The 24,442-nt window shown below is 36.1% G+C and overlaps 3 long non-coding RNA genes across 3 annotated transcripts; 2 read left to right on the forward strand and 1 right to left on the reverse strand.

Moving 5' to 3' along the window:
* Positions 1-1,295: 1,295 nt before the first annotated feature.
* On the forward strand, positions 1,296-4,569 carry LOC112959513. Its single transcript, XR_003251630.1, has 3 exons — positions 1,296-1,420; positions 3,928-3,967; positions 4,460-4,569. It is a non-coding gene; the product is annotated as an uncharacterized LOC112959513 (long non-coding RNA).
* Positions 4,570-16,988: 12,419 nt separating this feature from the next.
* LOC112959514 lies at positions 16,989-19,050 on the reverse strand. Its single transcript, XR_003251631.1, has 3 exons — positions 19,004-19,050; positions 18,070-18,192; positions 16,989-17,026 (listed from the first exon to the last, which is right to left on the reverse strand). It is a non-coding gene; the product is annotated as an uncharacterized LOC112959514 (long non-coding RNA).
* Positions 18,324-19,976, forward strand: LOC112959512. Its single transcript, XR_003251629.1, has 2 exons — positions 18,324-18,388; positions 19,278-19,976. It is a non-coding gene; the product is annotated as an uncharacterized LOC112959512 (long non-coding RNA).
* The last annotated feature ends 4,466 nt before the right edge of the window (positions 19,977-24,442 follow it).

A 24,442-nucleotide genomic window follows, 5' to 3' on the forward strand; every position in this document is an offset into this window, starting at 1 on the left:
TAACTAATAAACTTGCATCTATTTAAGAAGGAGTCTAATTAAGATACTTCTGTCACATAGACCAAATCACATTGTTTATTATAATAAAGCCTACATAAAATAATGAATATAATATTTCCTATTTGATAATTTCATTCAAATGAGATGACTTAAAGGTAATTTCTCCATTTTAAGCATTTAGTTTCATGACAATGAAACTCCCTAGCAATTCACTAACTATAATGCCTCAAATGTTTGCCGTTATTAGGAAACATTTAATGTAAGATTAGATTAGTCATAAATTTTTTATAGGAAGAAAATATAGCCTCCACGTTGCTTTTCAGTGTCTTTGTGCATGCCTCTCTGTGCATCTGCATGCCAATAAAAGGAATGCTGTATTAGCATATTGCACTCCTACTAGTTTCTTGTCTTTTGGGTGTTTCAGACTCAAAATACTCTGAAGATAATTTCAATTTTGCTTGCAAAATCACAAGGGTAAATCTTATGAGGACTTGCTTTCTCTCCCTGAAGCTATCATCTCCTCAGCTGCGTCCCCTTGAATGACAGCAGCCTTTGGGGAAAAAAAGTTATTGTCCCTCCCTGCCTCTGAGGGGCTGTGCCCGTCTCTGCATATTGCAGTTTGCACCTGGCACTGGGAGCAAAGGGTCCTACAGCCTCTTTGCTTGAAGCAGGCAGCCTTCTCCACTACCTCTCCAGACCTGTGTGCCTTGCTGTTTTCTTCTGTAATAGAAAACAAGTGTTTTTCATCTCTGCGTCATGGTGTGGGGTTAGAGAGGGTTGTGGATTGGAGGCAGCAATTTTCTTCTTTTGCCTAGTAACTTGAGTCACCTTTTGAACTGTAACATAGCAGATGCATAGTTCCTTATAAGTGAGACAGCTCAGTCTTTCCAAATCAATCAGTGAGGAAAAAAGGGAACAGAAGAATTGCAATTTCTTTCCATATGGTAGGAATAATGCAAATAAAAATATTGTATCTTTGGGACAGTTATTATATATATAAAAAAAGGAAATTTTTAAGGAAAACAGCCATGTTCTTCAGATTTTTCTTCATTTCCTTTGCCTTCTGCAGTCAAGAAATTCTGTAACACCTGCTGTTGTTGCATTAGGCCCAGGTCCCTGCTGACTGCTACTCTAATTTTTATGAGCAGAACAGCATTTTCCCAAAATTTCTCTTTCAGAGGGTCATCACATAGGTCTGGGTTGTGATTCACCTGTTGCTATTGAATTTCCACTGGGTTAGTGACCTTATTTGTAAATGCATCCTGTCTTAGAGCACACAGACCCTCACATAGGAACTGCAATCCTGAAACAGGTCCAGCTGTAGACCATGATCAGAAGCAGCAGCATGCTATGGGACTTCCAGGGGAATGGCTGTAGACTTGCAAAGAAATAGTGCCCTGCAGAAATTATGTGTGGGAAGGTGAGCCTGTTGAATGCTTTATAGCTGTTTTTACTGCAGAAGTCTAATGAGCTCAGAGAAAACAATGTTTGCACTCCTCCTTGCATTCTCCATTTCCCTTTTGCTTTTTGGAGGGAAAAAATCATACTATATATACATCTATATGTATATATTCTGTTACGGTCATATTTTTTTATGACTTAAAATGGTTGCTAAATATTGTAGAGCTATTTAAACCAGTTTACTGAAGTGGACTTTGCAACACAGCTTCAACAATTATTTGCTGGTTTATATCTACCCTCTAGATCTAGTTTTCTGCAGAGTTTTGTATATTAAATTGTTCAAATATGTTTTTGTGGATTGGAAATGTAGTTCTTCATTTGGAATTTTGATATGTTTCCTATGAGATTCCCTGATACATACGATAAATGCAGTTATAACTGAAGCTTGAAAAATCCACCCTAAAAGTGGGAGTAGTGCAAGTGAGGAGGCTATGCACAGTTTTTTGAACTTTAGAAGAAACTCACACCAGTGAGAAATATTACACAAAATGCTGCAGTTTCGTTTGTGTCACTGAAGTCTTTCTTGGATTTTTTTTTTCTTGGTGATCATAAAATTGAGGTATAGAGATATTAACTTCCTTGAATGTTGTTTACCTTGAAGTTGTACAGTGCATATTCTTCCATATGGATGCCAAAGCAATAACATTCCTTCAAAGAACACAATTGTTAAGAGACTAAAATACTAAAAAATACGTATTGCAAAGTATTTTTTTCCTTATGTGAAGCATGGAATTTTTATGCTTTTAAAATAATTATAGCTGTATTGTATTAACTTAGCTGTGGAGTCTCCTTAATGGTCTATACCAATACAAACAGCAGTTCATATTTAATACTTAGGAAGCTATTATTAAGCTGTATACATATGAATGCTGCCTTAGGTTTTTGCATTCTGCTTTTTTTGGCAGAAAGGAATCAGAAAGAAAAAGAAAATAGACTAACAATATCCTTTCGTACTGTTTAATGAAAAACCATTGCAAAGTCAACAGCATGATAGAATTTATTTCCTTTCAGCACATACAAAAGAAATAGCATGGTTTAGAACACCACCATTTTACCATTTATCTCCCTTTTATGCTGCATGATAAACACAGTGTTTCTCATGTAAGAAAACTATTTCTGCTTTTCATGCATTCTATAGAAAGAGAAAAAAATAATTTGTTGTGCACAGTGAGTAATGAAATCTCTTCTAAAGAGTTGATCTTTTGCTTAATTTTACTTTGGACCCTCAGAAGGATACATGCACTGACAGAAACCATTTCCTAGGTTTTGTGTCTGAGACCTCTGCCGTGGTGGGTTCTCCAAGTTCATACTATATAGCCTTCCTATCTCTAGGGATGTTTGCTAAAGCTTCTCTCCTTCTCCAGTCTGTTTTGATGGTACCTTTAGAAATGATGTGCTTAGCCTCTTCAGTCCAAGGTTAAATTTCAGTGAAACTCACGCTTCTGAATGAGATTAATGAGCATGGCAAGCAGGGTGCCAGAGTAGGTAGTATTGACTGCACAAACCTGATTAGACAGGAAACCAGGTTAAAATAGCTGCAAAATAAAGGCAACCTCTAATGCTTCTCTGTCATGTGGTGTGGAAAGTGTTAATCCCTCTATGTAAATAATAGTTCTAAGGTATTTGTATGTCATGATGGTGTGTTTGATGTAAATATTTTTAAGTAAGCTGGCCAGTAAGCTGGCTGTCACTGCTGCCTTAAGTAGCCAGTAAGCTGGCCGTCACCGCTGCCTAGGAGTTAGTCATTGCTCTGTCTCAGAACAACTCTACTGTGTTCATCACAGATGTTTTCCTGTAATGAATCAGCAAAATTGTGGTGAAAGTGCTGGAGATACTGGTATTTTGCCAGGTTTTAAATCGCTCATCTAACTCTTAGTTTATACTAAAAGCTGGAGCTAAAGCAAGTGCAGAAGATTTATCCCTTTTCCCCTTGAAGCTTTCTGGAAAGAACACAAAAACACATTCAACTTTCCTTTTTTTATGAAGGTATGATGGGGTGGGTACTTTACCTTAGATTGCAAATGCCAACTGGATTACTTAGAGAAACTTTGGAAAGATCTGGGTTCGTATGTTATTTGATCCAAAAGATGTATGTGTGGGGAGGTGGTTAGCATTCTCGTCCATAGAGATATGTCTGCATAATGGAAGATAAACAGAACTGGGAGAGCTCATAACTTTTGGATTTTTTTTATAATAAAAGTAAATTTTCTTGACACTCTGAAGTCAGGAAATGAAAAAGTGAAGGTTCTCATAGTAACATTAGCTTGCATAAATTCTGTTTTTTTTTGTTGTTGTTGTTGTTGTTTCTTGTACTATTTCTAATGCTTTTTATGTTACCATTCATTGCTGTTCAACTTATTCGTGCATGTGCAGGGGGGCTGGACTAGATGATCTCTAAAGGTCCCTTCCAACCTTAAGGATTCTATGATTATATGATTCAGTGATTATTTTCTGCCTTTCTTGCAGTTAAAGGATGAGACATGGGACAGACTGTAGAAAGTAGAATGTAAGTTTTTATTCAGCCTTTTGTGTTGATGATATGGCTGTAACCTTAATTTTACTGGTAAATAAGTTTTGAAATGTAAATATAAAGTAGCACATCCAAAAATGTCAGCAGCTGTGAGTGTGATGTGACAGACTGTGCCCCTCCAATGAAATACGCAGTGAAAAAAACAGCTAAGCCATGCAGTATCCTTCACTCAGTCCTGCATCTGAGCTTTACCTTCCTTCATGACACCTAACTCTGCCGATTCCTATGCATCAAGGTACATTGTTGTACCGTAAAATTCTTTTATTACTTATAAATATTCACCAACATACATAGTGTAAACTTCAGCTCTAGAATTTTCAAATGGTCACAGACTTTAAAAAGTATACGCTCTGTGTTTGTGTTCATGAGTTTTATCCTTTTTTTTTTTAATCCACTTTTGTGGACTGAAGAGACGTGCTCAGCATTGAGTGTGCTGCCCTCTGCTGATTTGTCTTCTCCTCATTGTAGCATCACCCTTCATCACCCAGATCAGGAATCGCTTTCCAAGGAGGTGCCCACATGAGGAGAGCTGGAGACAGTGACTGGGATTGACCATGGCTCAGCGATTGCTGGGCATATCTGCAGGACCAAGGTATGTGTGAAGTCCAGCAAGGGTCAGAGGGGCAAAGATCAGCAAGAACATACGTACCTACAGTGTAGTTCGGACAAGGACCAAGAATGAAGGCCTGAGCCTACATGCAGCTCCTGAGCAAAGACAGGTTTCTTGCAAACTTTCTCATGCAGCTCTTTTTGCAGCAGTCTGACCCAAATTTGCTGAACAGCACTGTTATGGCCTTGCAGCACAGATAACTAAATCCAAGGAGATGCAGAGGTGAAAGATACAGAGCTATATAGTCCCTGTGCCTCATGTAAGGCTCAGCTGCAATCTTCCTCTGTGAAGTATGAGGTGGATATAGTTTGTACCATTCCTGTCTTCAGTGCTATGAAATGGTGTGAGACTGGAGCCATGATATGTGGAATTTCCCCCAGCAGCATTTGCTTCTCTTACCCAGCAATAGAAAGCATACCATGGAACTTCCTATCATCAGCAGAAGCCTAGATATGAGCATTGCAGATCCAATGGCACCTTCTGATCTCAGTGACTCATGTTGGCAGAGGAAATTTAGGACCTGATACTGCATATGGACTACTGGTACATAGAGCTCAAGGATAAACCGAGCTGGAGAAAAGTCAGGTTCTGAGAATACCTAAAGATTCTTGGGCCTTGTAATATACTTACAACTTTAAAACTTGTATTTGGATCAAAGGAGAAAATCTCCAGTATTAGATACTTTCACTGCCCCATGAAACAGTAAGTTTTCTGTCTTAAGCTTCACAGTGTAGAGAACTGCCTAATTTGTTTACTTTTTTGGGTTGTTTTCTATGGGAACTGAGAAGCAATGCTGCTTAACATATTAAGGTGAATAACTAAGAAACCTTGCTTACTTTCCTCAAATGTGTGAAGGCCAGCAGTAGCTAGCTAATGAGGATAGCTCATTTTGTTGTTTGTTTGCTAAGGAATACAAGAAAAATCTTAAATCATGAAGAAAAAGTTGTTCTCCTATGCTTCCCTTGTAAAAAGAATAGCAACTGATATAACATTATTAATATTATTCACAGAAGAAGGCGTATTTCACCAAAATAATTCCAGGAGATCAAAGAAAATTGGTTAAACTATTACCTGAAGGACAAGCAATTCCAAAATGTGCCCTCAGGATTTTTTTTCTAATCCTTAAGATTTATCCATTGGGATAGCTGCTTTTGGTACTTCTCAGTGTGATTTAAGTTGTCCATTTTATTTTCTAAAATCCAGTTAGAGATGGTGAATTTTGAGTTTTAAAAAGGATAACTTATTCAGCAGGAGGGCAGATAAGTATAAGTGAAGGACTTGTGGACTGGAACTGTTATTTGGGTATCTCTTGGTCTGTTAGGAGGATTACCTGCAGTGCTATATTCAGATACATTTATTCACTGTGTTTTTATCCTTTTTTTTGCAAAGTTCTAAATTATAGTTGTCAAAATTTTCCCATTTCTGATTTAGCAATGTAAAACTTTAAACCCAAGTGAGTAGCCTTCAATTTGAATTAAAATGTGTATCTCCAGGGACTGTAAACTCAGATTAGACATCTTTCTATCCAAGTGGTACTGCAGGTAATATGAAGTAATTTAGAAATTCTTTTCAGAGTTGCCCTTCCCCGATCTCCCATCATACACAGACACACACCTGAAGGATGAAACAGCATTTGAGAGAGAAAGGTACAATTCCTTGTGTTGACATTTCTTTGCATTAATCCATTTTTTCCAGCCTACATAGGCTTACTTGTCCTTGGCAAATGCTGCTTATTTCCATCTTTCTATCATGCCGGATTACTCATAACTGTCTTGTTTTTATGATAAAACAAAAGGCATATACAACTTTTATTCCTTTGATCTGTCCATTGTGTTAAAGAATTCTTACAAACGGTTTTGCCGTTTGAGAAGTGGAGCAAAACCACCGGTCCTAAAGAAAACATAGACAAGTCATCCCAAATTGATGTTGTCTGACCGTTTTGTTAGTTGTGTGTCTTCTCACAGAAGCTACATACACTAGCAGTGTGTGATTGCATAGAATATACCAATATATTTCACATATAAGTATATATAGTCTTATCTATGTGTGCATACAATTTTCTTTGTGGGAGCAATTCTTAATTCACAAGGTGAATTAAGGTAGCTTTTGTGGTTTTTGAAGCCATGTTCATTGGTCATGCAAATGATCATAAAACATTAAGTTGCTGTTACAGGTAGCTATTATTATTATAGTTTTAATAAGCTGTGTCATACTGTGTATTCATCTCAGGAAGAGGATACCGTAGCTCCAGTGGTATTACATCTCAAAAAGAAGCTGGACTTCACAGGTGAAGTGCTTCTGTCCCTCGGAAAGCTCCTATTCTGGAAGAAGCCTTCCAACTGAAGTGCTTCAGCATTCATGTAATACTTCTGAGGACTGAAATGCTGAAGTGAGAACATATTAAAATGCTTGAAGAAGTGATATAAATATTCTGAAGCTGAAAGCAATTAATCAGTTCCTTCTACATATGCTGGGAAGGAGCAGGGTAAAATAGTGATTCAGCCCACCATGGACGACACAACTACAATGCAGTGTTTTAACAGATCATGGTGCCCAAATCTTCCCTTGAATGTATTGATGTGTGGCATCATTTTATTCAGCAAACACATTAAAAACAAAACAAAACAAAAACCCAAATCCTCAAGGTCAAACAGTCCAAATAATGACAGGCAATACAATTGCATTTTTATATGTAAACAGAAAAGGAGTAGGAGAGCTCTTTCTCATTATGCCAAGTAGCAGTCTGGATATGATTTAATGCATTTGAAATTAAGTCTGTCTCTTCAGCTGTACACTTCTCCTAGGTCTGCAAAGCAGACTGGCAGACAGCATGAGCAGATGCTTTTAGTTGGATCAGGCACGTAGGAGACAAGGCAGAAGTTTCTTTGTACTAGCATTTCAGTCTGAGATTGCCCTTTGGATGTTCGAGCGGGACAGCAGCGGCAAGCGGTTCTACTAGCGTGTCACCATAGAAGGGCTGTAAAGGCAGCTCCCCTTTAAAGACCTCTGCTTACTGTAGAGATAAAGATCTCTACAGAGGGAGGTAACTCAATATGAACTTAATCTCCTTCTTTCCATCTCCTCATGGCACCTTGGAAATGTTTAGAGAATTTTTGCCATTTTTTGAGCCAGTCGATACAACACTTAGTGACTTTTGAATTGTAAAATGCATACCTTATTAAATAAGAACCTCAAAAAAAAAGGAGACAGATTTTTTTTTTTTAATTATTGAGGAAGAAGTAGCTTATTTTCTGCTTTCAGTAGCTTTTATATATGGTTCTTTATACATCAGCTCTGTGACTCAGTGAAAAACAACTCCCATTGGCCAGCAGACCCAGATCCCTATTCCTATCCCACTAGTAGGGCCTGATCTTTTTCTGAAAATTGCAGAAAATATCCTGCAACTTGGCATCTGTCCCTCTTCAATATATACCAATAAACACCTCCAAAGTGACATGAGATATGATACAACAGAAAATGTATTTGGAATTGGGACTGGATGTTGTTCATTGACATTGTTGGAAGTGTGATTTATTATTCTTGATGTGTTCAGCTCAATAATTTAAATTTTGCTTTAGAAGTAAAAATCATCTGCACGGTCTGGAAAGTGATTATGCCTACTTAAAAATCTAAATAAATTACATTTAATGGATAAGAGCAAGGAGTTAAAGAAAAACAACAACAAAAAAAGAGTTTAAAATGTCCTTCTTGGTCATTATCTATGTGCATGATTTTTCTTTGTTGCTCTTTTTATTCTTTTTTTTTTTTTTTATACTTAAAAGCTTTATTATGTGGATCTTTAGTTCTTCCTGTTTCCTTCATATCTTAGCTGATCTTTCAGCAAGAATTTATGGACTGAAAGCTAATTTTCTTTTTTAAGTATGGAATTTGAAGGCCACTTTTTCTGCACTTATTACTTAATTGAAGGAAGACCATGCATTGTTGTGGTTTTTTTTCCAATATAATCTATTAAGAATGGTATGAATTCTATAGGAGGGAGAACAACTCCTTTGATTTGATTTTTTTTTTTTTTTTTACTTCCTTCCTGGAGCAAGAGAGAAGCCAAGAAGACTATACTACTCTGTTCCCCCTTTAAGAAGGATTGTGATGGCCCAGTCTGGATTTAAAATGTGTGGAACATTTTCATGTTTCTTTTACACCTAGAGAAAATGGAAAATAAATGTTAAGAAAGGAGTACATTGAACACCGTCTCCATCTCTTTTTCCCGCCTTTCAAACAGATTTCTTGTTCACATAGAATCCCACTTTTACCCTTCCATCACTATTTTTTTTCTCTCTCTCTCTTTTTTTTTTTTTTTTTTTTTTTTTTTTTTTTTTTGTTATAGAAATGTATGATCACCGCAAGCTGCTTGCTTGACTTGTTAAGATGCAATCCTATGAATCAATCAGAATGTGACTTTGGACAATAAATACTTCTATTCAATTTCTAATCAGTATTTTACTGATGTGTTTGCCCAGCTTGATATCAGAGTGAGTCATTGTTTTATTAAAGGAATGCATTTAAATAAAATTATCAAATGCAGTGAATAAGGTATCTAAGTAGTAAAATGTATGTGATTTCTTTTTATAATATTTATGTTAAAATGATGACAATCTGACACTCCAGTTCTACCATGAGATACTTGCTAATATGGTAGTGGGATTGGGCTTGGCTCTGACTTTTCAGAACATGCAAATCTTATGAATGAGCCATGAAGAGTGAACTGTCATATATCAAAGCTTGATTATTCCACAAGTCTGTCCTTCAAATGTTTTCCTCTGATACTCTCATACCAAAAGTCAGGTCTCTGCAATTGTGATGTATTTAGTTTTGTCAGGAACAAATCCAATGATGCAAAAGGAACTTGTGGTTACAGTTTAATGCCAGAATACAAAAAAAAAAAAAAAAAAAAAAAAAGATAATTAAGTTATATTATGAATATTGGTTATAAATTATGTTGTCTCATGTAAGCACTTGAGGCTTCTGTTGTCTCTTTCTTCCTGCTGCATCATTTTTCCATGATATTGGAAGCTTGGCCATGTGCAGAGATTTCCTTATCTAAGGATACCAGCTGTTTACTGGAGGTTGAAACTAGTTGTTTCTTTCTCAATCAATGTCTGTCACAAGGAGCCAAAAATGTATATATGACTTACATGGTTTGTTCTCATAATGGCGGGTGCAGTTTAGTTAGGTAATTGATTATAAAAATAGAAGCTAAGCTTTGAAAAACAATTTGAAGATAAAATATATGTCTGTTATGATCATTTGAAGGCTAATGAGTATATTTCACTTACATAGTCCATCTTTTGAATGTCTAGCAACAATGTTAATGTGGAAAGCCAATACTGAGAGTAGGATTCATGTTTTGCTGATATGCACCCTAATTATATGCTAACTATTTAATGCATTATTTGAAAGGAATAAGTACATAGAAAGCAAATACAGAGCTGAAGAATTTATCTTCTTCAGAATATATAAGTATCAATGCAGACATGCAGTAAGCTCATTTACTTAACTTTAGATAATGTTGAGAGAAGATTATTGGGTTAGAGGAGCATGCAACAGTTTGAGCATTAAGTTCTGACAGATTCAAACTACCCTTGAGCCTCATTTTAAATCCCAACCTTAGAATAGGATGATGTAGGACAAAGAAAATCTTTGTATCAGAAAATCGTTGTCCTGTATGACCCAGAGAGGGCCTAGAATCTTTTTCCTGCCTTTCCTTCATTTCTTCTTGAGAACTGGTGCTGCTTCCTATTTTTCTGTATTAACTTTAGCCAAAATAGAGGGCAGCCTCTGTATTAGCTATGGAATATATTAGCTTTACCTCCTGATATCAAAAAGCTGCTCCGCAGTTTTTATGGATTCTGTCAGCTTTTGACTAAGCCAGAGGTGTTACTTCAGATTCTCTCAAGGCACTCATTACTTTTTCAGTATCCTGCCAACTTCTTTGGTAGTTGTTCTACCACATAAGAAAAAAAATTGTCATTTAGACTAAATAAATATATGAGAAATGGAGCATTATCTTATTCAAAAGTTATGTTCATTTCTTTTAGCTTACTGGAATTGTGAACTTTCCAACACTCTTGGTTCAGTGTGACTTCTGGCCTTTAAACAAGATCATCTGTGGTTGTTTTGCCCTCCTGACAAATGTAAGAGGGTGGCAAGAGTGACAGTGACAGCAGCCCTAAGGAGGTGGCAAAGTAAGTTTTAGAATAATGCTTTCTTTCTGTGATTTGGTTTAGTCAAAATCAGTGTGGAAGTGCCTGTGGTTCTGCTTTGAGTTATATCAGCCCATGCAAAAATTTTGCCATTTTATCTTTTTACTTCTTCTGGCATATTTAATAAATGTGGCAGCAGCTCAATGAAGAAGGCATAATTATGGAGTACTCTCATATCTCTGGAAGCAAAAAGTGCAGATTGTTTTCTTAAGAAATCCCACCCCTCCAACTACTTATTCTTTACGCTAAACCTTACATGTGTGAGTAAATTGAAAGAAATATAACCTTACTTCAGCTCACAAGGCCTATAGGATGTCTGCAGATAATTAAGTTAAAACCCTTTCATTTCAAGAAGACCCCAAGACTTTGTCAGGTCTTTGCATTAGTCAAGTAATGCAGTCTAAACTTTTAAAGCAATGTTTTGAGAGTTAGATACATACTGTGCAACTTGGATGTATAAGAACTGAGATACATAGGATTTTCTGTTCTAGTAGTCCTTTGTTGCCCAACTCAGCTTAAGATCTTTCTGGGTGTCGGGGAAATAAAGTAATCTTTACGGGAGAGTGGTCTTAGATGTTATGATAGTCATTAATTCTGATAGGGCTCTCTCCAAGCTCTTTACTGAGGTCATGAGGGGCAGCTGAACTTGGAGGCAAAGGTGACCATTCAAGTTTTTCCTAAACATCAGTCCTTCTAAATATTCTGCTTACTGATGCCACCAGAACAGGGCGGAGAACTTAGGTAAATCTTACTATGTTTAGCTTTGCATGTGAGTGGAGATCTGGTTTTGTGTAAAAGAACTAAAGCAGTTGTCTTACTAACATTTAAACCTTTTCTTTCCAACACGGTGTCACCGTGGGTGTATTACATAAATTGCCACAATGGAATATATTTCAGATTCTTCAGCTCAGAGGCCATCTGTCACTGCAAGTGGCAGATTCACCTGCTCCTCACTTTTGCAGCAGTGTGTGCATTCTAGACAAAGCATGGTACACCCAGATGAAGTTATCAAGAGGAGCAGCACTTTATACAGCTGAGTTTGGAAAGACTTAGTGATCCAGTCACTTCTTTAGATGTAAGCAACCACCACAAATATAGATCTGTCTTTCTACCCAAGAGAATACCAAGTGCTTTCAGCTTTGCTTCAGAAAAGAGCAAACTAGTTCCCTCAGGGTATATTTCTACTAAAAGAATCCAGCATTGCCTCTATAAGCACTTCTGTATTGTGCCAGACCTGCAGGTAGTCCCAGAACTCTAATAGGAAAATTGTCCTCAATTATATTGATAGCCTTAGACAGGAGTAAGCATTTTTTCCCATTCATTTTCCCCATTTCCCAGTGGCTGTGGAACACTTCTTATATAATTTGTCTGGAATATATTTTGGCTTGAGAATATATTCTCACTTCCCCATTGAGATAACTTCTTATTGTTCCAGGTTTAATGCAAACTGTGTAAATTTTTGAAGGAGCATCTTGACAGTGTTCCTGTGTGCTGAGAGTTTGCTCAAAGAACTCCAACTATGGGGCAGAATTTTTTCCTACTAATCAGTGACAATGTACATAACCTTTCTGTCTACTCTAAATGTTCTTGTCTTTAAAATGAGGTTTTGCTTTTCTGCCTCACAGTCATGTTAAAGCTTAATTAATGTGTGTGTGTTAAAAGATCTACAGCATCATGTGATCAAGTCTGGATCTTAATTCACAGTTTTATGATCTAAGGTTCAGTATTGATCACCTTGGGTATTCACAAAGCATTGCCTGAATTTTAATATGGGATTTAATAAAAATAACTCTTGAAAACACTTGTGATTCTTCTTAATAGAAAGTAAATCTGTGCTTGCATATAACTAGTAGAGGTTTCGCACATTATCAGAATTTTTGTAAATGACGTAGTCTTTGATATGCTTACACTCCTGTAGAGTATTTGCTTATTATTTTATTATCATATGCAAAATGTGATATATTTTCTTAAATGGCTGCCTTTAGGCTCCAGTATGAAGTAGACCATCATTTAAAATCACAGTTACGTGGCATTCTTTTAACTTAGCCTAAGTATCAAAATGAAAATGTTTTCCATTTTTCTAGGGGGGAGAATTAAATGTTGGGCTTTTGCAGCCTTTGACCTACACTTTGTTGCCACATCCTGTTTGATCAGTGTGATATCAGTCATGAAAGGCTGTAGGTCCAAGATCCTCTCTTGGCATTGCTTGGAAGACAAGAGTTGCAGTTGCTGTTGCTTTTTTTTTTCTTCTCCTCACAGTCCCACTGGAAAGAGAAACACATCTTAGAAATCAGGAATATTATTGGAAAAATCTAGCAACAGAATAAACAGATGTGACAGAGAAACAAGGAACAATGTGCATTTTGCAAAGCTTAGAAGATTTTAGGAGGAGTTTTCTTGACAGCAGAAATTACAGATACTTTATGTGTGCCTTTGGCAAAGTCAGCAATGGTTTGTGTGTTTTGAAAGTGATTTTCCTTTTCCCCTAGATTCTGTTTTCTTCCTGAGTCCACTTTGTGCTATTATGCTATCTAATTCAAATTAACTTTATATTAGTCAGAGATTGCCAGTGAATTCCCTTCAAGGTTTTTTTCAATCTAAAGTTTGCCTAAAGCTCCAAGATGAAGATGTGATTTTAAGCATCATTCTTTTGCTGCAATGGAAATCTCTTTGGTAGCATTCAAACTCATCTCTTCAGAACATATTATAACATTTTAGGGATCAGTTCAAGACTGAAATTCCCCCAGGAGGAAAGAGTCACCACAAATCTCATTATAACTCCTCCTTTTTTGGTAGGGTTATTTTTAACCTTGTCTATGTAAATACAAGAACACAACAAAACAAAACTTCCAGTTCCCCTCACCTTAATGTGTCAGGTTTTCTCCTCGACTGTTAAAAAGGGCAAAGAAACATATAATGTATGATAGGTATGAATCATACTCCTGGAAAATGCTTGGATGTTACTAGGGGAAGGATTCAGTGAGTGTACCTTGCTGATGTGCCAAAATTTGTGCTGGTCGTTTTTAATGGATGCATTGTGATAATTAGATAGTTGCATTCACAGGTGTGCTAGATGTGTGTACAGATGTAGTCATGCATAACCACATTCTTATTTCTGTTTGAAAGAAAAAAAGTATGTGCAACTTTCCACTTACCTGGCACTGGCAATAATTTACGTCCTGGTTCAGATCAGCACTCTTCCAGATGAATCTGATGTTTGCATTCATTACGGAAGGTTTTCAGCAAAGTCAACAGTTTTATACTTGCATATTTTGGCAATTTAAGATGCTACTGAAAAGAAGGCAGCAAATAATATTTATATGCTTTAACAATTGCCCAAAACAAGCACGTTAACTGTTCTGTAGGAGCTTAGGATGAGCCTGGCACAATGACTGGTTCAGGTTCTGTTTCCTGTACTTCTTTTCTTGTTAGAAAGCAAGTGATTTCTTAGATTCCACTTACTCCACACAGCAAACATCATTGTGGTCCTAAAGATGCTCCTAAAGGCTGCCTATTTATATTTATCTATACTATATACATGTAAGTATTTCAAAACCTCAGTGCGGGGCCTTTGTTCTATTTCAGGAAATGACTTTGATACCTTAGGGAATTCCTGGTGCTTCCTAAGTCATAGGCTTTGACATGAGCTGGTAGAAAATAGAGTATTGAGATCTAAAACTGGTGAATCAATAAGTTAGAAGTTTAATTCAGAATGAAAAGCTTTTGGTTGATTGAGCTAGAATATTACATGTTAGAGTATTTTTTCTTGTAGTTAATTTCTTTTGATAATTTGCAGATTTCCTCCTTTCTTTGGTTGTTTGAAGTTATGAATTCCATAGATATTATCATTTTGTAAGGGAAGAAGGATTTTGGAAAGGTGTACAGAGATTGGATTCTCATCCAGGAGAATCTGACAATCAAAAAGAGGATTTTTTTTTCCCAGTAGGAGAAAGTAAAAAGAAACAACGTGAGTTTCTTTTCTGTTTTAAAAGAGAGTATGGTCCCTCTCTACATGACACTGGAATGATATAATGACATTTTTCATATCTGTTGTGGAGTCATTTGCAGGGTGATATGATGAAAGCAGTTATATATTCTGCTTTTTTGCCTATTTGAGTTGTGTGATAGGGGGTTTGTGTGTGTGTGTCTATCAATTCAGAGAGTGAGGAGGAAGTTCTCATTTTTGCTCTTTTATTTATGCTCATTTTTGCGCTTTTGCTTAAGTTAAAAAACATTAGCTCTGTGAGGTCTAACTGCTAGAGTGGGAAACAATGTCAAGTTGTCCTATTTTTCTTATTTGATGAATAAAATAACAGGATGTTATGGACCCCCAACAATTGTTTGACTTGAAAATCATTTTGATAGAAGAGATTTAACTAAAAATATACATCAACAAATATACATTCACTTTAGTTAGCTCTGCTGTATTTATAATTTTCTCCAAGAAAAAATATGTAGATCCATGTGTAAAGGAGCAGGATGTTTTTTAACTTGGACTGTTAGTTAACTATTCATTTTAAATGTCCTGTTTAGTCCTTACAGCCTAAGAAATATGTAGTTCGCATTTTCCATTTATAAAAATAATTTCCTGAGGCTCCCCTGGCTTAAAGAAAGCAGTGAATAGATTCAGAAATCTTGTACAAGTCCCAGAAAATCAGTTCTCTTGTGAATGTTGCAGAAACTATTTGAATGTCTTTCTGTATAAAGTTTGGAAAGAAAGTTCTGTGGGAACATGATTTAGTGTTTCTAGGTAACTGGCTTCAGCTTCAATGGTCTTTGTATTATAAAAGCCAGATTTTTTCATATTTGTTCTGGGACAAAACCTTTTCATAAATTTTACTGATGATTTATTGAAAAAAAAATCCACCTGTTGCACAGAAATTCTGCCTGAGTGTTTCAGTTTTGTGCAAAGGTATGTGGCGATGCAGGTTTTAAAAATGACTATAATCCTGAAGAGTGATTGTGAAAAGCTACTATGCTTTCATAAAGGTGGGGATCTAATCACTAATAATTAATGTGTTTTTTGGTTTTGTTTTGTTTTTGCTTGAAAAAAACTATCCAGAGACGATATATATCATCATATGTCAGATGATGTTTATTACTTGAATACAGTGCTTAATTGTTTCATTAAATGACCCTTTTGATGGCTGTGGTGAAAAATGGGCATTAAGAGCAGGTCTGAATTCTGTTTTCTTTGCTGGCTGTGCTTGTTTAGAGGCAGCTTCCATAGAGGTAATAGGAGCTTTGAAAGCTCAGCCAGTACCTTCATCTTTCCCCAAACTGCTGGATCGAACCTTCGTAACTATTGTTACGAGTGTGTTGATAAGCAACCTCATCCTCATAATGGTCTGTTATTTATTTGTTTATTTAAAGCCAGCATACTGAAACTTTACCGGAAGAAACTTTATAGGCAGTAAGTATTAACGTACCTTACATTCAATGTTTCTTCCTGTTTAATGCATGTGAATGTCTAACAGGTGAGTTTATTAACTAGCAGTGAAAGCTATTTGCATGATTCTCCTAATAGATAGCTGACCATGAAATAGGGACTTTGATAGTTTTTCAGTAAATAATCTGTTCAGAAATGTTTTATTTCCAGAGATGGATCCAAAAGAATGTTGATGAGTTTTTCTTTTTTTAATTATTTGTTTAATTATTTTTGTATTGCATTCTTTAAGTTTTTTAATCTATTTATTTCGGTGAATTTTGCATGATTTTCTCTTATTTTAAAACAGAACTATAAATCTCATTATTTTTATAACCACTTGCAAAATTTTCAGCTCTCAGAGTTTATCTGTAATATATTTACTACTTCACAAACTGAATTCAGCATTTTTAGAAAGTTAGACCACATCTGACTTGGATCAGAAACTCAGAAATGAAGAGTTGAAACTCTCATGAGACTGGAGAAACTAGCGCCAATTAACCACGCACCCACTTTCTATTAAACTGATTGAAAGAGAGAAAAATACAGTGAATACATTCCATAATCAAAACATTCCATTTTAAAGGCAGGACAACTGAATAAAAAGCTGTTTACTTAGTTGAATTCTATTTTGTTGCGGAGATGACTGTCTCATTTGTTTAGCAAGGGGTTAAAGGGAAACTAATCCTTTAGGCTTACTTGGTAAGGTGGTTATCTTTCTTGCAATAGAGAACATTGTTTACTTTGCCAGAAACAGTGTAATTGTTTTTCAAATGTTCCTAAAAAAAAATAAATAAACTTATTAGAAAGAGGAAAAATATCACTGGCATAAGCATTGTCTTTAAACAAATCAAAAAATTAATGAAATTATTTTCATTAATATCCAGCAAGTAGAGGCATTTTGCATGAGGTAAGCTCTGTTAAAGCTTTTGCAAAGAGATTATTTTTGTGTGACGAGTGACTGTTCTAATACAAGTATCATAGGTTATGGGAAGCAAAACAGTGGTATGGTTGGCTCAAGTTAATTACATTTATTCAGATGAAATGCTATTCTCCTGTACTCTTCAGGAGAAGCAGAGAAAATACAGAAACCTTTCTTAGTCAGCATTTATCTATTTCAATTATTTTTGACAGTGTGTGTTGCATGTGTGCTTTAGCTACAGCGCCTTTATATCGACAGTTGGTAGCACAAGCCTTTTAAAGCACAAAGGGTAGCGGTACTTCAGCCAATCTGTGATAAAAGGGAAAAAAATGAAATCACTATGGAAACTGCAGGAAGAATCTAAAAGCTTTCTTTATAAAGTAAACGTCTGATGTTTGTGACTGCGGGGGCAAAAAATTCATAAATCTGTACGATGCTATCATTTCTGATTTGTTATCGCAGCAAATGCCAAGTCTAAGCAGTCTGACCTTAGCCTTATTAAGTGCTTTCTTTTCAGAAATTGTTATTATTTGACAAAAGAGAGACGGCAGTGCTGCAAGGGGGGAAAACTAATATATTTAAAATGGGTGTGTGCCTGTGTGCGGCTATATATATGTATCTTTTTCCCCCACAAAGCTCATGAAGTGAAGAATGCTGCATGTGGGAACACAGAGCCTCCTATTCTGAGCACAATTCAGAAAACTCTGTTTCGTCCCATTACATGCCTGGCTTTGATCTTATATTGAAAATCTCTGAGCCTCTCCTCCAATGCAAAAGCAAATAAATGCTCGTAGAAGGAAACCTCTCTCCCTTCAGCACACAGGGCCTCTAAGACTGAAAAATGAAGGTGACTGTAAGAGCTCTGATGAACCTGTTTGGACAACAGACCGCAACAAATACCTGTCTCGGCAGAGGAGTTTAAGAGACTGCAGAGATCCTCAGACGGTGCAGAATGTCTTGGCTTACAGAGGCCACTGTCTTTATGGCAAAACAACACCAGCCAGTCGTTCTCTCTACCTACAGCTGAAGAACTGCAGCATCAGAAGAAGCAATACCTACAAAAGCTTTCAAACTTGAATTTGCTTGTATTATTAGGGGAAAAAAAAAGAGAGAGAAAAGAAAAAAAAAAAGAAAAAAAGGAAAAGAAGAAAGCAAGAAAGCAAGAAAGCAAGAAAGAAGGCACCTGAATTCTGAACAAGATAGCAAGAGGAGGCATTTGGTAAGTGTTTTTATTGCACTTGGTTGCTTTAACTTGAAGATTTTTAGTCCTGTGTATATGAAATAAAGAGGATCAGAGAATGAATTTGCTTTTTTGAGGCTAGGTTTTGATTTATGGAAAAAATTCATGTATAGGTTTGCTTTTCTAACCCTGATAGGTTTTGATTTTTTTTTTATTGCTGTGTTAGGGTATAAGCATTGCAAGTTTGTTATTTCAAGGTGCTCAGAAAAGCACTGTTGTTCTTAGGCTGTTCGAATACAAACAATTCTAGTGATATATGCATTATCAAATATTTCGTCTCTACAATAACAGATTTAATATTCATCTCAGTGTGGTGATTTTAAGATATAATGATAATGACCAGACACAGGCAAACCTTTTCAAACTAAATGATCCAAAATCTTAATATAGTGTGAATATTTTAACTCGTATTGAGCAAGGTTATATCTGCAGATTAAATTTATGACAGATTATAATGATATTATAGTGGCATGAATTTATTTGGCTCTGAGTGTGAGAGCACAGAAGTATTTAGATTTTATTGTGAATGCTACTGAAATGTATGATATTAACAGTAAAGCTTTTCAGGTTAACAGCAGAAAACAGAGACAATACCGTATTTGCAATAGCAGATCAGTCTTCCAGTAATACATGTAAATCCTAAGAAAGAAATAATTTGACATATTGGCCTCATTGTAGCTTTTTATTCATACAATGAAAACAAATAGTCTGGGAGAAAATTTGGCTTCGTGGAATGTAATTAGATTACCTTTTAAAAGCTGCCCTAAATAGCACTAGCTAAAGGGAAATCCAGTAACATTTTTAACTCTGAATTGTGATGACTTTGCTACACTTATAAACCATACTGTATTCTGACTTTTATCAAAAGATTCCAAAGAAGAAAACTGTCCACGGCAGGTTGAGGCTACAGGGGCAGACCTGACTGTTTTTCTCTCCATCCAGCTACGTTACTTTGTGGCCCTCCAAAACCAGCGATTCCTGTGGATCAGCGCTCAGAGTGGTATGTCCAAATTGCCTCTAAGTTGATGGCAACAACTAATAAATACTAATTCCTGTCAACAAGTGCATTGTCAAATGGGAATATCTGTAATGTAGTCTGACTACTTAAATCACTCTGCTTAAGGACCAAGGGAAAAAATTCTATTGATGATCATCAGATACGTGTTGTTGTTTCTAGAAAATGTCTTATTTCTGGTCTTCATATGGAACTGGGTGTAGAATGGATTTAAAAGGTAAACTTTTTGAAAAGAAATGGTTTAGTTTACCCAACCATGTGTGAGTGAGTACATCCTCTTGTAATAACCCATGTCCTAACAGTTAGCCAGGAAATGGTTCACATTCAGTGTTGAGTAGAGGTTTTGTAAAGTACGTATTTGAGATTCAGAATCTGAAACCTTAAAAGCTTTGTTTTGAAGAGTGATTTTGTCTACTGATGTTAGCGCTAAAGTAACTGAGTGGGAGAGAGGGAAGATATTGTTAACTTCTACACATTTTCCCAACAGATCACGTATCAAAAGTATAATTTGTAGGAGGAATACAAACTGGTGAAATGTATCTCTGATGCTGGTTTCCTATGTTATTATGTAGAACATTTGTAATTATCTTGCTGAATCCTAATCCCTGACATTTGCTTTCACAAAGAATCTGGTGGAGAATGCAATACCCTAATTATGTTTCTGTGAAAAGAGTTGAGGGAAAAAAAAAAAAGTTGTGCTCTTTATGACAATTTTAAAGAAAAGCTATTTAATTAATATATTTTTTTTCCCAAAAGACTAAGGATTCTTTATCATCTGTAATTGCTGGTTGCTTTCTATCACAATGTATAAATACAGTTGAGCATATGTTAATCATAAGTTCTTTTCTAAACTACATGCTGTACTTGCTTACATCCTGAGCAAAACAGGCACTGCTTTCAGTCTAAATATTTATATATCTTTATACATGCTATCTTATGTTTTTAAGTATTTGCTGCAATAAATAAAGTGTAGTTACCATCTTTTACATATAAGTTTTGTTTAAAAATAACCTGAATTTTTAAAAGAAAATATCTCAGTGCTTTCTCATATTTTACAGTAGCTTTTGTATTAAGGAAGTGAAGATCAAGAATAACAGTGAGTTTCATTTGAGTAACGGCTCATAAAGCTCTCCTTGTGTTGTGTTCTTTTATATAGGTAACTAGTAACAAACAATGTTAAGTTGTAAAGCTGATTTTCTATCACTGAGAGAGCTCACTTTTTATGGATAGTTTGTCTATGAACTGAGACAAAAGGTTAATTGAGGTTACATACTTAGATACATTATGTGTATTTCACCTCTGTAACACAATTAGTTACTGAAATACCTCTTTGTATTTGGAATGAATAATTTCTTAATACAAAGCTATTTACTAAAGAATCATTAAAGCTGAATCTCTAAAGGAAAATGGATACCTGATACTGGCATGCGGCTTTGTTCATGAATGTGTGGCTGTGTGGGTTAGCTGAAAGAAATTACTTCAGCAGGGTATTCACAAGCAAAATTCTCAGCACAGGAGTATTCTGCAGAATATATATGGTTTTCTTTATGCTCTCCTTTTGGGAAATCAATTCAAACAGTTCAAATATCCTACGGTACATGAGACGAGATATTCAACATTGTGCCCACAATGCCTGCTTTGATTAAGTGAGCCATACAATTTAAAAAAAAAGAAGGAAGGAAGAAAAGCCTTGCTTATTCTGCCTTAAGCAGCTGTCTAGGCTTGTGTGTTTTTTGTTTTCAAAAGAAAAAAAATAGTGCTAATCGGTATAAGCAAGGATCACCTTTTTCATAAATCAAATAATTTGTACTTTATAGTCAGGCAGCTATGGTCAGTTAGTTGTGGGAAGAAGTGTCGTCTTCCTGCTCACAGGCAACCCTTGGTGAGTGCACAAAGTCTTTGGAAAGTTTTCTCCAGTGTTGTCTAAAAAACTAAAAATATTCTTTCCCCACTGGGTGCAGCCTGGGGGCTGTTCTAGTAAAAACAGCACAGGTTTCTGAGAAAGAAATTTTGCATTTGTAGTAAGTGCAAGTTTTGTCCAAAGTACCCAACCCCATCATTATATCCCTGTAGAAAGTTTCTGTTCCATTCTCCCATAAACCTGCTTTTTATGTTATGTTATTTCTTAGTTATGCTTGCATGTGCATAGATATCAATCTAAGAGCTCACCAAACATGCTCTACTGACTCAGTGTTCAAAGATAAGTGGGGGACTTGATGCAGGGTGAAATATTCCAGAATAATATAATGAATAAGACCTACTAGAAGGGGCTGAAATCATATATGACCATGCTGAGAAGCTTGTCACATGGTCAACAACTGTAATAGGACAACTCTTCACAGTTTGTTGCCAGTGGTTTCCATTTTGCACTGGTGTAGTTGTGCTGGGTAGAAAATTAATTACCACTGCCCTTTGGAGTTACAGTTACAGTCACATCTTCATAGCCAGATTATCAGCTGACTCCAGTTGGTTCCTCCAAAGTCAATGGAGTAACACCAGCAACCAACAGCAGCAAATCTGCTTGACATATATTTCCCCATTTTTAATTACTGTTTCTGTTTTTATAACACCTGTTAACAATTTGCCCCCAAGAGGAGGAAAACTGTTGCAGAATGCTTCAGAATTTGCAATAAAGTTCTCTTTTTACCTAAGAAATATATTATTTTGTAAGTCCATTTTTAATTGAAAACTTTCTGCATGTCACTGGACATTTACATAAACTGGTCATAAAAAGTATAATTCAATAGATATTTTATCCTTAAAGACAGATATTCTGATTGACACAAATGAGATATTTTGAAATAAAACAGCAACAGGACTTGTGAACACTGAGGTCTAGTTCTTTAAATGAATCTGGTAGTCTAGAGGACTTCTGCTGTGCAGGGTGAAGTATACTGAATAAGACTGATTTGCTTTTCTGTTTGCTTGTTTTCTTGCTACACTGGAAGAATTTCAAAAGGCACTGGACACTTGCCATTTTGGGGGAAGGTTAATAAACAAATTTCAAATATTTAGAAAAGATCTCTCAAAATACTATAAAGTGACCATAGGCAACTTTTCGAATTAATTGCATGTACCTTTTTTAACATATCTTTATGAAGTTACCAATGAAGAAATGATTATTTATGCAATGAATAAAAGCTTTTTTGAATTGACAGGTTCTTTCAGGCTAACTCTGTGCTTTTGAAGTCATACTTATATGCCTTCTCATTAGCACTCTGAATGGTAAAAAAAGAGAACATATTCTAAATCATACTGCACTATTGTGTTAAAAGTTTTTGTAGCATGTTTAACTTCTACACTGCTTTAAAACCAACCAACCAATCAACACATCAAAGAACAAGCATACGTGTATGCATACACATCCCACCACTTAAAATAAAGACAGATGTAAACAGAATAAGGAGAGAAAAATGTGTGCTTAAAGCTAAGTATATACCTGGACTGAAATTATAACGATATCTAGGATCATTAGTTTTTCATACATTACTTCATTATTTGCTAAGTCAGACACAAAACATAAATATCAGATAATTTATTTTAACACCATCCTTGATTACGTCTTTGTGAATAATTTCTTAAGTTTCAGATCATATTTAAAACAAACAAAACACAACTTGTGGTGTGACTATAATTTGCTTATTAAAGTATAAACCTGATACAAGACTGAAATGGTTATCTGCTGCACCTTATGCCAGCTAACCACGTACTTGCTCTCTCTAGCACGGTTTTCTGTGGGAGACCCCACCTCCATTCTCAATACTGAAAGTCAATCCTGGAAATCTGTTTCTAGTGGAAAAAAATACCATTCATATTTTAAGCCATTTGCACTACATAAATCTGCTTATTAATAACTTGAGAATATTTGCACAAAGATGCAAGGTGACAATTCAAACTCTTCTATTTCCTCTTGAAAAACGAGCATCCGAAAGAACACAGTGCACAAGCTATTAACAGAATTTGCTTCCTGATTTGTAGCTAAACTACACTTTTGCTGTGATATCCAGCGTGCAGATGGATTTCAAAATTAAAATCAATACTGCTTAATCTGCGTACGCTTGCTTCCTATGTGGAAGAAATCTAAAAGATGTTCCTAACAAAAGGCCAATGACCGATGGCTGATGTTTTCTTTCTTCTGTGCCCCTCCCTGTCTGGAGCATAAGGAAATCTTTGTAGAAAAAGTAAAGCCCCAGGAAATAAAGAGTTAAAGCGAAGGCAGGCTCGCGGGTTTGTTGAGATCTGTCAGAGTCTGAGTGGCTGGCTCCATATCTGTCTCGGGAACAATAGCTACCTGTATTCTGCACGGGCTGCTGGGCAGGCACTAGCAGTCTGCAGAAGGTCTGCCTCTCTCAGAGGTTTCTTTAGTGGGAATCCCTAATGACAATCCTACTTTTCACTGGGTGGGGGAAGGAAAAAAAGAAAGAAAGAAGGCAGGAAAAAAAAAAATCTTGCCTACTCTGTTGATGAAGGACAGAGCTTTGATCATTCTCATTCAGCCTTGACTTGGCCTGAGGTTTAGGTTCTCAGTCTTGAAGTCAGCGAGCTCTCCTTTCTCTCACCCGCCCGCACCCACTTGCACATCCGCACGCTCGCACACACTCGTCCACACACCCCTGTGCCGGGCTGGGCAGGCAGATTAGTGTCACCGTGGTGTCACCGCGAGGCACAGGGCAATAAACATAGCAGAGCCCATCTCCATGGTGGCAAGAGAGGGCACTGGAGGTGACGACAATGGAGAAGGATCTTTCTTCTGACAAGTTTTCGGTAAGAGGAATATTTATACCCTCCGCCAAGTATTTTATAACCTTCTAAATAAGTTAGAAATTGCTAGCTTTCAAATGTGCCTTGTTAAAGAAATATTTCCATTTACTGCTGTATCCGGGCTGTTACTAGCTTTTAAACCTGTAATTGCTGTGCTTTGTGTGACAAGAGTGTTTGCAGAAAACAGGGGAGATTTTTTCATAGGCATGGTGGCTACTATAGTTACATTTTAAAATATGTAACATTTCTAACCTTTG

This window comes from Nothoprocta perdicaria, unplaced genomic scaffold (assembly GCF_003342845.1).
Source record: "Nothoprocta perdicaria isolate Ctin4 unplaced genomic scaffold, notPer1 scaffold_116, whole genome shotgun sequence".
NCBI classification, from domain to species: domain Eukaryota; kingdom Metazoa; phylum Chordata; class Aves; order Tinamiformes; family Tinamidae; genus Nothoprocta; species Nothoprocta perdicaria.